Below are 13,366 nucleotides of genomic sequence, written 5' to 3' on the forward strand. Positions count from 1 at the left end.
AGTTGTCCTGACTTGGGGTGAAAGGGCTGGGGCTTTATATCCCACGTGGACCAGTCATTGGATGCTTCCTGCTCCAGGAAGGGTCTGTGACCTGGGGCAAGGTGGCTCTCTGCAGCCAAGGCTATCCCTGTTGAAGCTGATAGGGCTTTCTGTTGGCAATACACTAACCTGGGGGAAGAAGTTTCTTTCTTCCTGAAGAGGAATCTAGAGGGTGGTGCATCAGTGTCAAACTACAGTCATAAAAATGGCAATCAGCATTTCCCAGGGCTTGGTCTGTGCTGAGCACTGTGCCATGTGAGTTATTGACTATTTCATCTAATCTTCTCAAGAATGCTATGGGACAAGTGCCATTATTTCCCCCATCTTAAAAATGAGAAAACCGAGGCCCATCGAGGTTAACTGACCTTTCTGAGGTGACAGCTAGTAAGCAAAGGAACTGGAATTTGAACTTAATCACTTACACCGAGAAACCCACATCCAACCTTCTTCATATTTTCAACAAAAAGCATCCATGCATCAAAATGTAGCCCAGCTGAATAAGACAGGTGGAAGGTCCTTTGTTGCCATTCTACCCTCTTTCCTGTGTGCTCTTCATTCATACTCAGGCATGCTATTTGTCTGTATTATACTTTTGTGCAAATTAGAAAAACGTTATCCTCCAGCTTTGGTGGGTGTGACAGTTCCTTGGGCACATGGCTTACCCAGCAAATAGCACATTTTGGTGAAGAGTACAACATCCTTTTTTTTCCCAGAGACCTCAGGTCTGCTCCAGGACACAAAGCTTGCACAGATTCACGCTGGATTTCAGCCCCCACTTGATCCCTTGGATCAGTACCAGTGTGCACGTACCTTGTCATACAAATGGTTTCAAGTGCTGCTGTCAAATATAGTTGGCACTTAAGTCCCTATTTCCAGCCCGCATCAGTGCCCTGAGCTTCATATGCATTTAATTAATGAGCCACTAGATATTCCCATTTGCAGTTTCTTCAAGAACTTAAAACTGATACTTAAAGCTTAAAAAACTTACAAAGCCAAATTTCTTCTCTTCCTCCTCCATCCCCACAGAAATCTGCTATTTCTTCTGCACTTTCTAACTTTGTCATTGGCACCGCACTCTCTCAGTTGCCCAGGTTAGAAACATGAACGCAACTAACATTTCTCATGCCCTTAGCATGTGTCTGGCCCTGTGCTGATGAATAGGATAAACAAGGTCTTTCTCCTCGTTGAGTTTATGATGTAATGAGAGAGACAGACAAAAACTAGTAAACCAATAGGTAAAATAATTTTCGATTGAGATTGCTATTATGAAAAACATTAGCAGCATGATGTGGTAGACAGAAACTAGGGAAGGGCTTTATTTTTGTTAAGGTGGTCAGGGACTACTTTGAAGAAATGACATATTAACAGAGACATGGGAAAGAGAAAAGAAGCAAGTGCAGGTGTTTCATATTTGATGAGTTATTTGCAAGGCTTCACTCTCTTGTATCCCACGCAACCCAGGTCTATGGCTTTTATTTCCTAACCCGTTCTTCCCAGTTTTCGTGAAATGTATTTCATCTCTTGCCAGAAGTTGCATCCACCAGCTAAATTCTGCTCGCCTAACACCCTGTAGAATGCTATGAGACTTGGTGTGTTCTTTTCTCCTACAGAGAGAAATTTTTATTGGGAAAAGGGATTAAAATGCAGTGTAGACCCCAAGTCCTCCTATTTTCTACTTAGAATTTTACACCCTCCAGGGAAAAAATCTAGGGGGTTTTGATTGCGTCATTGGCTTTGGGGATCTGCTCATTACATTCAATGTTTATTCATTCATTCAAATACCATATATTGAACATCTTAGTGGTTCAGAGCATAGATATGAAGTCAAAACATACATTGGTCCAATCCCACTCCACAGCTAACCTATTTCTGAGTAAGTTATTTAAACTCACTGAACACCCATGTCTTTATATGGAAAGTGGGAATAAAAAGTCATTTTCATGTTACAGTGGTAGTAATAAAAATAACATTTTTTAATATAAAAAAATATATATAATATATAAATATATAAAAATAACATTTACTGGGTACCTACTTTGTGCCAACCTATGCTAAATGCATTATATATCTTGTCACTAATTTTCAGTTATCCTGCAAATGGATATTATTAGCCTGTGCTTTACAGATGAGGAGTCCTCAGAGATTAGGGGACTTTCATAAGATCACTCAGGTAAAAGTGGTGGTCCAGGTCTAGGTCTGTGCTGCTCCAAATGGCGATCTCTTCTCTGGTCCTTTGGCAACTACAAGAGAATTTATCACTTAATACATGTCTCCCTTCTTTGGTGTTAGTAGGGATGCTGCTTCTAATTTTCACTCCAGAAAGAGTCTCATGTACTTATTATAGCTCTAGTGGTATTATTCTCTGTCCCACCTTTTTTGGGGGAGTGACTTACAGTATTTATTTATTTATTTATGTAATCGAAATATAGTTAATTTATAATGTTATATTAGTTCCAGGTGTACAACATAGTGATCCAAAATTTTTACAGATTATACTCCATTTAAAGCTATTATAGAACATTGGGTATATTCCCTGTGCTGTTCAACATATCCTTGTAGCTTATTTATTTTATACATAATAGTTTATGTCTCTTTACCCCCTGCCCACTAGTTTGTTTTCTATGTCTGTGAGTCTGCTTCTGTTTTGTTATATCCATTTGTTTTATTTTTTAGATTCCATATATTGGCGATAATATACAGTATTTGTCTTTCTCTGCCTGGCTTATTTCACTAAGTATAATACCCTCCAGTTCTATCCATGTTGTTGCAAATGGCAGAATTTCATTCTTTTTAATGGCTTAGTAATATTCCAGTGTGTGTGTGTGTATACCACATCTTCTTTATCCATTCATCTGTTGATAGACATTTAGATTGCATCCATATCTTGGCATTATAAATAATGCTGCTATGAACATTGGGGTGCATGCATCTTTTTTTTTAATAAATTGTCCTTAGCACTATGGTTTTTTTAATTTATTTATTTTATTTACTTATCTTTGGCTGTGTTGGGTCTTCATTGCTGCATGCGGGCTCTCTCTAGTTGCAGTGAGCAGGGACCACTCTTCGCTGTAGCATGCGGGCTTCTCACTGCGCTGACTTCTCTTGTGGAGCACAGGCTCCAGGTGCACAGACTTCAGTAGTTGTGGTGTGTGGGCTCAGCAGCTGTGGCTCGCAGGCTGTAGAGTGCAGGCTTGGTAGCTGTGGTGCACTGGCATAGGTGCTTTGCGGCATGTGGGATCCTCCTGGACCAGGGCTTGAACCCGTGTTCCCTGCACTGGCAGGTGGATTCCCAACCACTGCACCACCAGGGAAGCCTCCATGCATCTTTTCAAATTTTCAGTTTCTTTTGATATGTACCCTGGAGTGGATTTGCCAGATCATATTGTAGTTCTATTTTTAGTTTTTTGAGAAACCTCCATATTGTTTTCCATAGTGGCTGAACCCATTTACATTCCCACCAACAGTGTACAAAGGTTCCCATTTTTCCACATCCTCAACATTTGTTATTTGTAGACTTTTTGATGAGGGCCATTCTGACAGGTGTGATGTGATATCTCATTGTGATTTTAATTTGCATTTCTCTAATAATTAGTGGTGTTGAGCATCTTTTCATGTGCCTGTTGGTTATCTGTATGTTTTCTTTGGAAAAATGTCTATTCAGGTCTCCTGCCCATTTGTAAATAGGGTTGTTTCTTTTTTTGATATTGAGTTTTATGAGCTGTTTATATATTTTGGATATTAACCCCTTATTGGTCATATTATCTGCAAATGTTTTCTCCCATTCAGTAGGTTGTCTTTTCATTTTGTCAATGGTTTCCTTTGCTATGCAAAAGCTTTTAAGTTCAGTTAGGTCTCACTTGTTTATTTTTGCTTTTATTTCCTTTGTTTTAGGAGACAGATCCAAAAAATATTGCTACAATTTACGTCAGAGAGTGTTCTGCCTATGTTTTTCTTCTAGGAATTTTATTGTTTGCAGTCTCACATTTAGGTCTTTAATCCATTTTGAGTTTATATGGTGTAAGAAAATGTTCTAATTTCATTATTTTACATGTAGCTGTCCAGTTTTCCCAGCACTACTTATTAAAGAGATTGTCTTTTCTCCATTGTATATTATTGCTTCCTTTGTCATAGATTAATTGATCATAAGTGCATGCCTTATTTGTGGGCTCTTTATTCTGTTTGATCTATGTATCTGTTCTTGTGCCAGTACCATACTGTTTTGATGACTGTAGCTTTGTAATATAGTCTGAAGTTAGAGCATGTGATCCTTCCAGCTTTGTTCTTTTTTCTCAAGATTACTTTGGCTATTTGGGGGTTTTGTGGTTCCATATGCATTTTAGGATTATTTGTTTTAGTTCTGTGAAAAATGTCATGGGTATTTTGGTAGGGGTTGCATTAAATCTGTACATTGCTTTGGGTAGTATGGACATTTTAACAATATTAGTTCTTCCAATCTGTAAACATGAGATATCTTTTTATTTATTTGTATTGTATTCAATTTCCTTCGTCAGTGTCTTATAGTTTTCAGAGTGTAGGTCTTTCACCTCTTTGGTTAAATTTATTCCTAAGTATTTCATTCCTTTTGATGCAATTGTACATAGGATTGTTTTCTTGAATTCTCTTTCTGATAGTTCATTATTAGTGTGTAGAAAAGGAACAGATTTCTGTATATTAATCTTGTATCCTGCAACTTTACTGAATTCATTTATTAGTTATAATAGTTTTTTTGGTGGATACTTTAGGGTTTTCTGTATATAGTATCATGTCATCTGCAAATAGTGACAGTTTTACTTCTTCCTTTCCAATTTGGATACCTTTTATTTCTTCATTTCCCCCTTATTTTAATTTTGTTAAATTTGTTGAACTTGCCAATCCTCCAGGCCATTTTTTTGGATAATTTTATCATTTCATCTGATTATAAGTAGTACATATGCACTGAAAAAATACAAAAAAGCATAGGGATGGAAATAAAGAACACTTCACTTCCCATCTTCCAGGTCATTATTAATGTTTGATTTTTATTTTTTTCTCCACATTTGTAATATTTTTTTATTGCTCAACTCCTGGATAATTTACTTTATCTTGTCTAGGAACCCATCATTCCAGCAATATAAAGCAACATAGAAGGTGATCTGTAACTCTTATCATCTTAATTTGATTATCCGTGGATCAGTTTGGGTTTTTAATATTCATAATCAGTCATCACCTAGATAAAAAGTCAAATAGAATTCTTACCTTGAAGGCAAATACTGCAATTCCCTTGAGGCCATTAGAGTCTTTGGGACTCCTCTCTCCTCCTAAAAATGCCTGGCTCACTGGATCCCTAGTTATATAAAGATCACTGGTTATAGATAAAAATTTTAAGATTAGTTGTTAGTTTTCTCAATCTTTGTGATCTCTTTGACCATCTTCTGAAATGTTAATAATAACTTTTATGAATTAGAGCCAGTTGAACTGCCAAACTCTATTGATTTCAGGAAAAACATCTACTCATTGACCTTAGTCTCACGAAGCTATATTCATCCTTATATAAGGGACTTACATAAATCTTTAAGAAAATGAGCACTGCCCAATAGAAAAATGGGTATGTAAATATATTTTATAAAAGAAGAAATATAAACAATAAATAAAATATTCTAACTGACTCTCATTATCAATCAAAGAAATATAAATTAAAATAAGACTATTATTCCTTATTGGAATAGTAAAGATTTTAAAAATTGCTAATACTTAAAGCTGATAAATATATGGTGAAATGTACTTATGCTGGCAGTGGAAAGCAATTTGGAAATATTATTGAAAACCTTATTCTTTATATCCTTTAATGCAAAAATCACCCCTCCAGAATCTAGTCTAAGGGAATAGTGACATATACAGAGAAAAATTTAGTGACAAAAGTGTTTATTATAGTGTTATATAATAAAAGGAAAAAAGAAAACATCTTCAGTTAGGACTAGGGTTAAGTAAAATATGTGTATCTTTATAATGAAATACTACATTGGCTATTAAAATTATGTTTATAAAGAATTTTTAATGACATGGTAAGATAATACTATAATATCTTATCAAAAAGAATACAAAATTGTATATTTAGATGTTAAAAACTGCATGAAAATATTCATATAAAATACTAGAATTAAATACGTCTGATCAAAATGAACAGAGGTTATTTCTGGGTGGCACCATTATTGGCTAATTTTTAATTGATGTCTTTCTACTTCTTACATTTCTTTCAAATCTCCTCTTAGCAAAAATGATAAAGGTTATTTTTTAAAAAGCAATATACCAGAGCATTATTCATACTATTTATCACCACTTACAAGTTATTTTGATCGTGTTGAACGTGTTGGAAAAACTGTTCTGATTTTGTTTCCTTCCTGTCCTCGTTTGAGACAAGGAGCTGGAGTAGCTGGTCATCAGTAAGCCATGACATTCACAGTCCACAGAGTTCCTGCCCCTGCTGCTCTTGTAGTGGTCCCCAGTCCCAATCTGCTTTTGTTATTGCCCTCAGGACTGGGGTCCTCTTGAGATTCTAAGGAACTATGCGCCTTCCCTCCTGCTGCTGTGCTAAGTGGAAGGAGCAGACCATGCTTTACCTGGAGGCTACCAGCTCCCAGCTACCAATTAAAGTAACTGGCTGGAGTTGGTCAGAACTACAGGGAGGGCACATTCCTCAGAGATAAGAAAATGATGAGTTGGTTTCGTCTGTACTCATCTTCCTACCCCTTTGTTCTTTGTCTCCGACATTACATCCTTGATGACTTATGGGTTCTAAGATGGGGAGAGTTAAATAAAGTCTTACTTTTACCTGGTTCAGATCAGAACACTATATTTATTATAGAAATATTCAAGAGACATTAATAATCAAGATGAACTTTTGTTTTTAGTGGTTGCTATCACAAGACACCTAACAAAATACTAAATTACTGAGACTGCCAACCAAACCAAAATGCAAGGATGCTGACAGTGTGGTGCCGTGCAAGCAGGATGTGCTAGAGACTTCTCTTCATCATTTGGTATCTCATATTGATGGTGAGCAGCAATACTGCCCTTTGTTTATTCTCTCAGCCTAGATGATAATGATAGAAACACCCAACCCTCACTAATATTTTTTACAAAATGCTCTCACATTCATTGTCTCAGTTAAGAGAAGTCAGAATGGTAACAGGGAAAGAATACAGGCTTTGGATTCAGACAGGCCTGGACTTAAGTTCTGCCTCTGCTGCTTGATGTTTGTGGAACCTGTCTGCAAATTTGGAATATTTTCCTACTTTGTGGTTTTGATATAAAAATTATTAATTACATATGCAACGATCTGGTTTGTTCATTCTTTTATTCATGGTTCAAAAGGCACTGTGCTTGTTCAACCTCAGCAACCAGAAAAATATGAATTAAAACAATATGCAGTATAGGGCTTCCCTGGTGGCGCAGTGGTTGGGAGTCTGCCTGCCAATGCAGGGGATGTGGGTTCGTGTCCCGGTCCGGGAGGATCCCACATGCCGCGGAGCGGCTGGGCCCGTGGGCTATGGCCGCTGGGCCTGCGCGTCCAGAGCCTGTGCTCTGCAGCGGGAGGGGCCACAGCAGTGAGAGGCCCGCGTACCGCAAAAAAAAAAAAAAACCAAACCAACAATATGCAGTATATACGGAAGCAAATAAGACATTTTCCTCTTTACTTAGAACTGACAGTCCAGTGGGTTTAGATAAGCGTTAATCAAATAAAAACAAATAATCTTTAAAATTGCCACTGTGTACCGATGAACCTAGTGGCAGGTGTAGAGAAAGGACTTGAGGACACAGTGGGGAAAGGGGAAGCTGGGACAAAGTGAGAGAGTGGCATGGACATATATACACAACCAAATGTAAAATGGAAGGCTAGTGGGAAGCAGCTACATTGCACAGGAAGATCAGCTCGGTGCTTTGTGACGACCTAGAGGGGTGGGATAGGGAGGGAGGAAAGGAGGCTCAAGAGGGAGGAGATAATGGCGATATATGTATCCATATAGCTGATTAATTTTGCTGTATAGATGAAACTAACACACCATGGTACAGCAATTATACTCCAATAAAGTAAATAAATAAATAAATTGCCACTGTCATAGATGCTATAAAGGATACCTTCATGACCCTACTCGAGTCGGAAGTTGCGCTTAAGCTGAGATCTAAAGGATGCGTAAGATCGCCCCAGGGAGAGAATGGAAAGAGGAGCGTTCTAGAAGAGGAATTAGCACGTGCGGTGGCTGGGGAGCATGGCATGCACAAGAGACAGCTAGAGAACCAGAGTTGGGGTGACAGGTAAGCCGAAATATGTGGGCAAGGGCTTGACTGCGCGGGGATTTGGGATGAGTGAATACGTTTGTCTTAATCTATAACGTTTCATGTTGAAAACTGGCAAAACTGTAAAAACTAGATTAGAGGGGACCCAGAGAATATGCAATTAGATCAGTTAAGAGATGAATTTAGTAGTTCAGGAGACAGACTGTGATAGGTTCAACCAGGCTGGCAATGGTAGAAACATAGAAAAGTGAATGAAATCCAGAGACATTTAGGAGGCCGACTAGAACTTGGTTATGGAATGAATGTGTGCACTGAGGGGACTATCTAAATTTCTGGACTGCATAACCCAAAGCCATAAGAACAAGTTTGAATGGCAAATATCAGGAGTTTGTGATCTGGACATGTTAAGTCTGGGGTATCTTTGAGATCTCCAAAAGGAGAGATAAGTAGGTAGTTGGCACACAGTCAGATTTTAATAAAATGGAGTGTATTATTCATCATATTATATAAACATATATTCATAACAGTTCAAGAAACTGCCTATACACTGTCCCATGGGTTAGTATTTCCAACATTGGTCAGGGTCCTTAATTGTAGACAACTGACTCTACTCTAGCTACTTGTAGCAGGAGAATGTTTATTAAAGAAAACTGGTTAACTAAAAAAAATCTATAAGGGAGCCAGAGGATTGACTCGGGATCCTACATAGCCATGAACAACACAGCTGGGACTACAGACTCAGACCAAATACCCAACCACATCCCTGACCTATTAAGCTCAAAGAGAGGACCCCAGTACTCTGGCAGAACTAGAAGAACAAACATCTCTGTCAACTGCTGACCAGAAAAGCTGATATCCCAAGTATCAAAATAGCACCACGCATAGCTCACGTCTGCATCCCAAATTTGGGAGACTTTGTAGGATGGGTGTAAACTAGAAAGTACGGCAGCATTCTAGCTGCAAAGGAGTCTAGGAATCTAGTCTAGGAAAGCAAGTTAGAAGAGGGCTGGATGCGTTTTGAGTGACCTGATGTACAGTATCTTCCAGGCCTCCTTTTCTGCCCTTTACATTCAAGCACAGTTCCCTTCCCATCATTAAACTTACAAACAGCAGCTTGCTTCTGCCTAACCTAGCGCAGCCCTCCCGTATACAAGCCAACCATGCTCACCCTCCCTTCAAGAGATGAAAAGGGGTGGACAGTGACAGAGGCAGTTTTTTGCCTCTCAAATATCCGTTTTTCTCTTCTTCTTTTCTAAGTCTGATTTTGTCTGGCCTGGTAACAGACCCCGTTTTTTAAAAAATCAACAATTCTCAGCTCTCCTGCTGATAGAGTTGGCCAGGTGACACAGTTCTGAGGAGCGAAGTATGAGTAAACACTATTGGGTGGATTCTGGGAAGGTCTTTTAAAAGGGGTGAGGACAGATGCTTGAGTTCAAGTTCCACTTTTGCCTTAGAGCTTCTTTTTTCTTCTTCCCCAAAGTATGGATGTGCTGGCATATTCTTGAGTGCTTGTCTTTTGACTACCCCACGAGGGAAAAGCCCAGATAGTCATAGAAGCCTCTGCTCCAGCCCTAGTTAGCTCTTCCTTTTACATGCAAGGAGAGTCAGATACTAGCTTGTAAGCCATTGTTCTTTGGGGTTTTCTATTATAAGCAAACAAATCTAAGTTTCTAAACAAAAGGTCTTTTAATTGGGCTCTCATATTCCCTCTTGTCCCTTCAAATCTATTTTCTACACCACAGACAAGTGATCTTTTAAAATGAAAGCGATTATATAATTTCCTTATTCAAAACCCTTCAATGGTTTCTCATTATTTGTAGAAATAATTCTATCATCTTTAGCATGATGTGGCCCCTGCTTACCTCTCCAACCCTATCTCCAGGGATTTACCCCCTCCTTCACCAGCCTCTGGACATACCAACTGTGCTGTCAAAATACATTCTCGGGACTTCCCTGGTTGAACGGTGGTTAAAGAACCCACCTGCCAATGCGGGGGACACGGGTTCAATCCCACATGCTGCAGAGCAATTAAGCCCATGAGCCACAACTACTGAGCCTGTGCTCTAGAGCCCACCAGCCACAACCACTGAGCCTGCATGCCACAACTACTGAAACCCACTCGCCTAGAGCCCTTGCTCCACAACAAGAGAAGCCACTGCAGTGAGAAGCGCGCACACTGCAACGAAGACCCAGTGCAGCCAAAAATAAATAAATTTTAAAAAAACCAGTCCAAAATACATTCTAAAATGCCTCCTCTTAGAAGGAAATAGTTTCTCAGTGTCCTCACTTTCTATACACCCATTAGATCTTAGCTTTAAATATCTCTTCACCATATTCTGACCCCATAATTTAAAGTAAGCCGTCCCTGTTAATCTCTCTTGCTCTGCACCATGTTATTTTTCTCCCATAGCTTTTATCGCAAACTGTATTTACATACAAGCTTAGTTCTTTACTATATTTCCCTCATAGATCATAAACTCAATGAGGGCAAGGCCTTTATCTGCATGGTTAATACTTACGTTGAGACCAGATCCTTGTACACAGTGTTTAATAAATATTGGTTGAATGTTAAGTGAATTACATAATCTGTCAGACTCTGCTGATAACAGACATGTTTGGGCAATCAGATCTTACTATGTTATATTCACAGACACAGAGAATCAAATAGAGTAATGGGATTTTATTGTGGTAAAGGATCTTAGTTATCAATAGCCAAACACAAAGTTGGAAAAGTTCAGAGATTAAATGAGTATTTCAAAGGTCACATCACCCCCTTGCCTCAAACCTCAAAAGTTCTAGAATTAGATAATTTACTTGTCAAGGAACTTTTATTCACTCAGTCATTTAACAAACATTTATTGAACATTTACTATATGCCAGGCATTATACTAGGAGGGAGGTATTAGAGATGAAAAACCTATCCTGCCCTGAAAGAGTACATGCATAGCTAGATGTGGAGACAAGTGTTTCTGCAGAAGTAAGTGTAACATCCTCTGGGATTATAAAACTGGGGCACTTAACCCAGTTGAGGAATGTAAAAGAAGCATCAGGGAAAACATGATATGTGTGTGAAATCTTGAAGATAAATAGGAATTCCACAGGCTGATGGACATGGAGGTGGGTATTTCAGTTGGAAAGAACAGCGTATACAAAGGCGTGGAAGTTGAAACAAAAAGGCCAGAGCCAAGTCGGGCGTCTATGAAAGACGCAGTGAGCTCCTGACATTCTCTTAGGACTCAGCTCAACCATCACCAAGCTGGGGAACTCTCTAGATCTGGTGTGCCAGGCTTCCCTATCATAGAAAGTACCATGCTATGTATTAGGATTGCTCATTTACTTGTCTGTCTCCCATACCAGACTGCACATAGAGATATGTAATGAATACATGCTAAATGGATATTTGAATTTGGGCAAGGACCAGATCATGGAAGTCATGAGCATGTGAGAGACGTGGTTGGAATTTTATTTTTGATAGATTATCACGGTCTTGGGAATTGGAGGGTGGGCTGATTCCAAGGGGCTAAAAATGAAGGCAGGGCGAGCAATAGAAGGGTATTACAATAGAGAAATTATTTTGCAGATCACTTTATACTTAAAGTAAAATCTCTTCCGGTAAATTCCTTAAAAATAGTTATTATTTTAAAAAACTGGAGGTAGGTGAATATGACCCAACTTTATCCCATACATATTACATATTGTCAACCCAAAACCTCATAGGTATTTCTTTAACATGATATGATAGTATAGTAAATAATATTGCCCTCTCCTGTGGTTCCCCTTTGATCCCTAGTCCATCTCTCCTCTTTCTCACCTCTTCATCAGCAAACTTCTGGAGAAGATGTCATCTGCTTCCTAAACTCAAATGTATCTTAAACAATGGCAAAATATGATTTCCTAAAATTTCTCACATGTTGTGAATGGTTCATTATGTTGATAGCTCTTGGGCTTCTAATATATGTTTTTTCTCTTTTTGCCCCAGCCTCATCCCCACTCAACAATTGATCTACTATACCGAACTGCTTTTAAAATGTTAAAAGTCCCTTCGCTTCTCCTCAGTCTACATAGAACAATGTCATTGCCATTCACTTCCCAAGCGTCAAGCATAAGCAGTGCATCTGACTTGCAAATCAGTGTTCCCTAGCCTCCATTTCTTTCAAATGAATGTATCAGGGATACCTCTAACTCAATATATCCACATGCGAATGCATCATCTCCCCCTCCCCGTAAAGCCTTTTCTTCTCCTGCACCCTTTATCTCAGTGAATGGAATCATCATATACTCAATTAACTAAGGTGTAAACCTCAGAGTAATTCTTATCTCCTCTTTCCCTGTCTTATACACTCTTCCAGATTCAATTAATCACCAAGTCTGATGAATACTCTCCATAAAATAACTTCTATATTGTGGTGCAATGAGCAGAATTGTCCAAAAGTGATGCTGGAAGCTCACTCTCATTATTTGAACAGAGAACTAGCTAGATCTAGTATTGTTCTTCTCCCAAAGGGAGGGGCTGCACCCAAGCTCCACTTCCCGTGGGTCAAGAAGTTTCTTCCTTTCAGCAGGGTCAATCTCATCATCTCATGGGCCCAAACTTTCTAGGTTTTGAAGAACAAGCACTCCTGGTCAATTCCCAAACTGCTAGCACCTCAAATTCAGATAGTCTTGTACTAGGCAGCCTATGTATTCCTGCAATGGCTAGGCTGTTTTCTCAAGCTTGTCCTACAAAGAGACAGACCTATAGCTAAGTGGGGGGCATCTCTCCACTGAAATGTAGACCCAAAATGCATGTCCAGCAAGCTTAGGCCCCAGCATGCACTCTGTGAAATAATGCTAAGATCTAGAGACCCTCACCTTTTCCTGACTTTTGGATCCAGATTGTACATTATCTTTTTCCCTAAAAAAGCATATTGCTAAACCCTTGCTATATGACCTTGTAAAATACATCCCAAACCATTGTACATAACAGGAGGTAAGCGACGAGAGACCCACCTGGCATATCACAGTTTCTCTAGTCCTAAAGCAACATCTTTTGTTAAAAATCCTCATTACCTCT

The sequence above is a fragment of the Delphinapterus leucas genome, chromosome 1 (genome assembly GCF_059928025.1).
Source record: "Delphinapterus leucas isolate spDelLeu-1000000601 "Yukka" chromosome 1, BTC_Dleu_Yukka2, whole genome shotgun sequence".
Taxonomy (NCBI): Eukaryota; Metazoa; Chordata; class Mammalia; order Artiodactyla; family Monodontidae; genus Delphinapterus; species Delphinapterus leucas.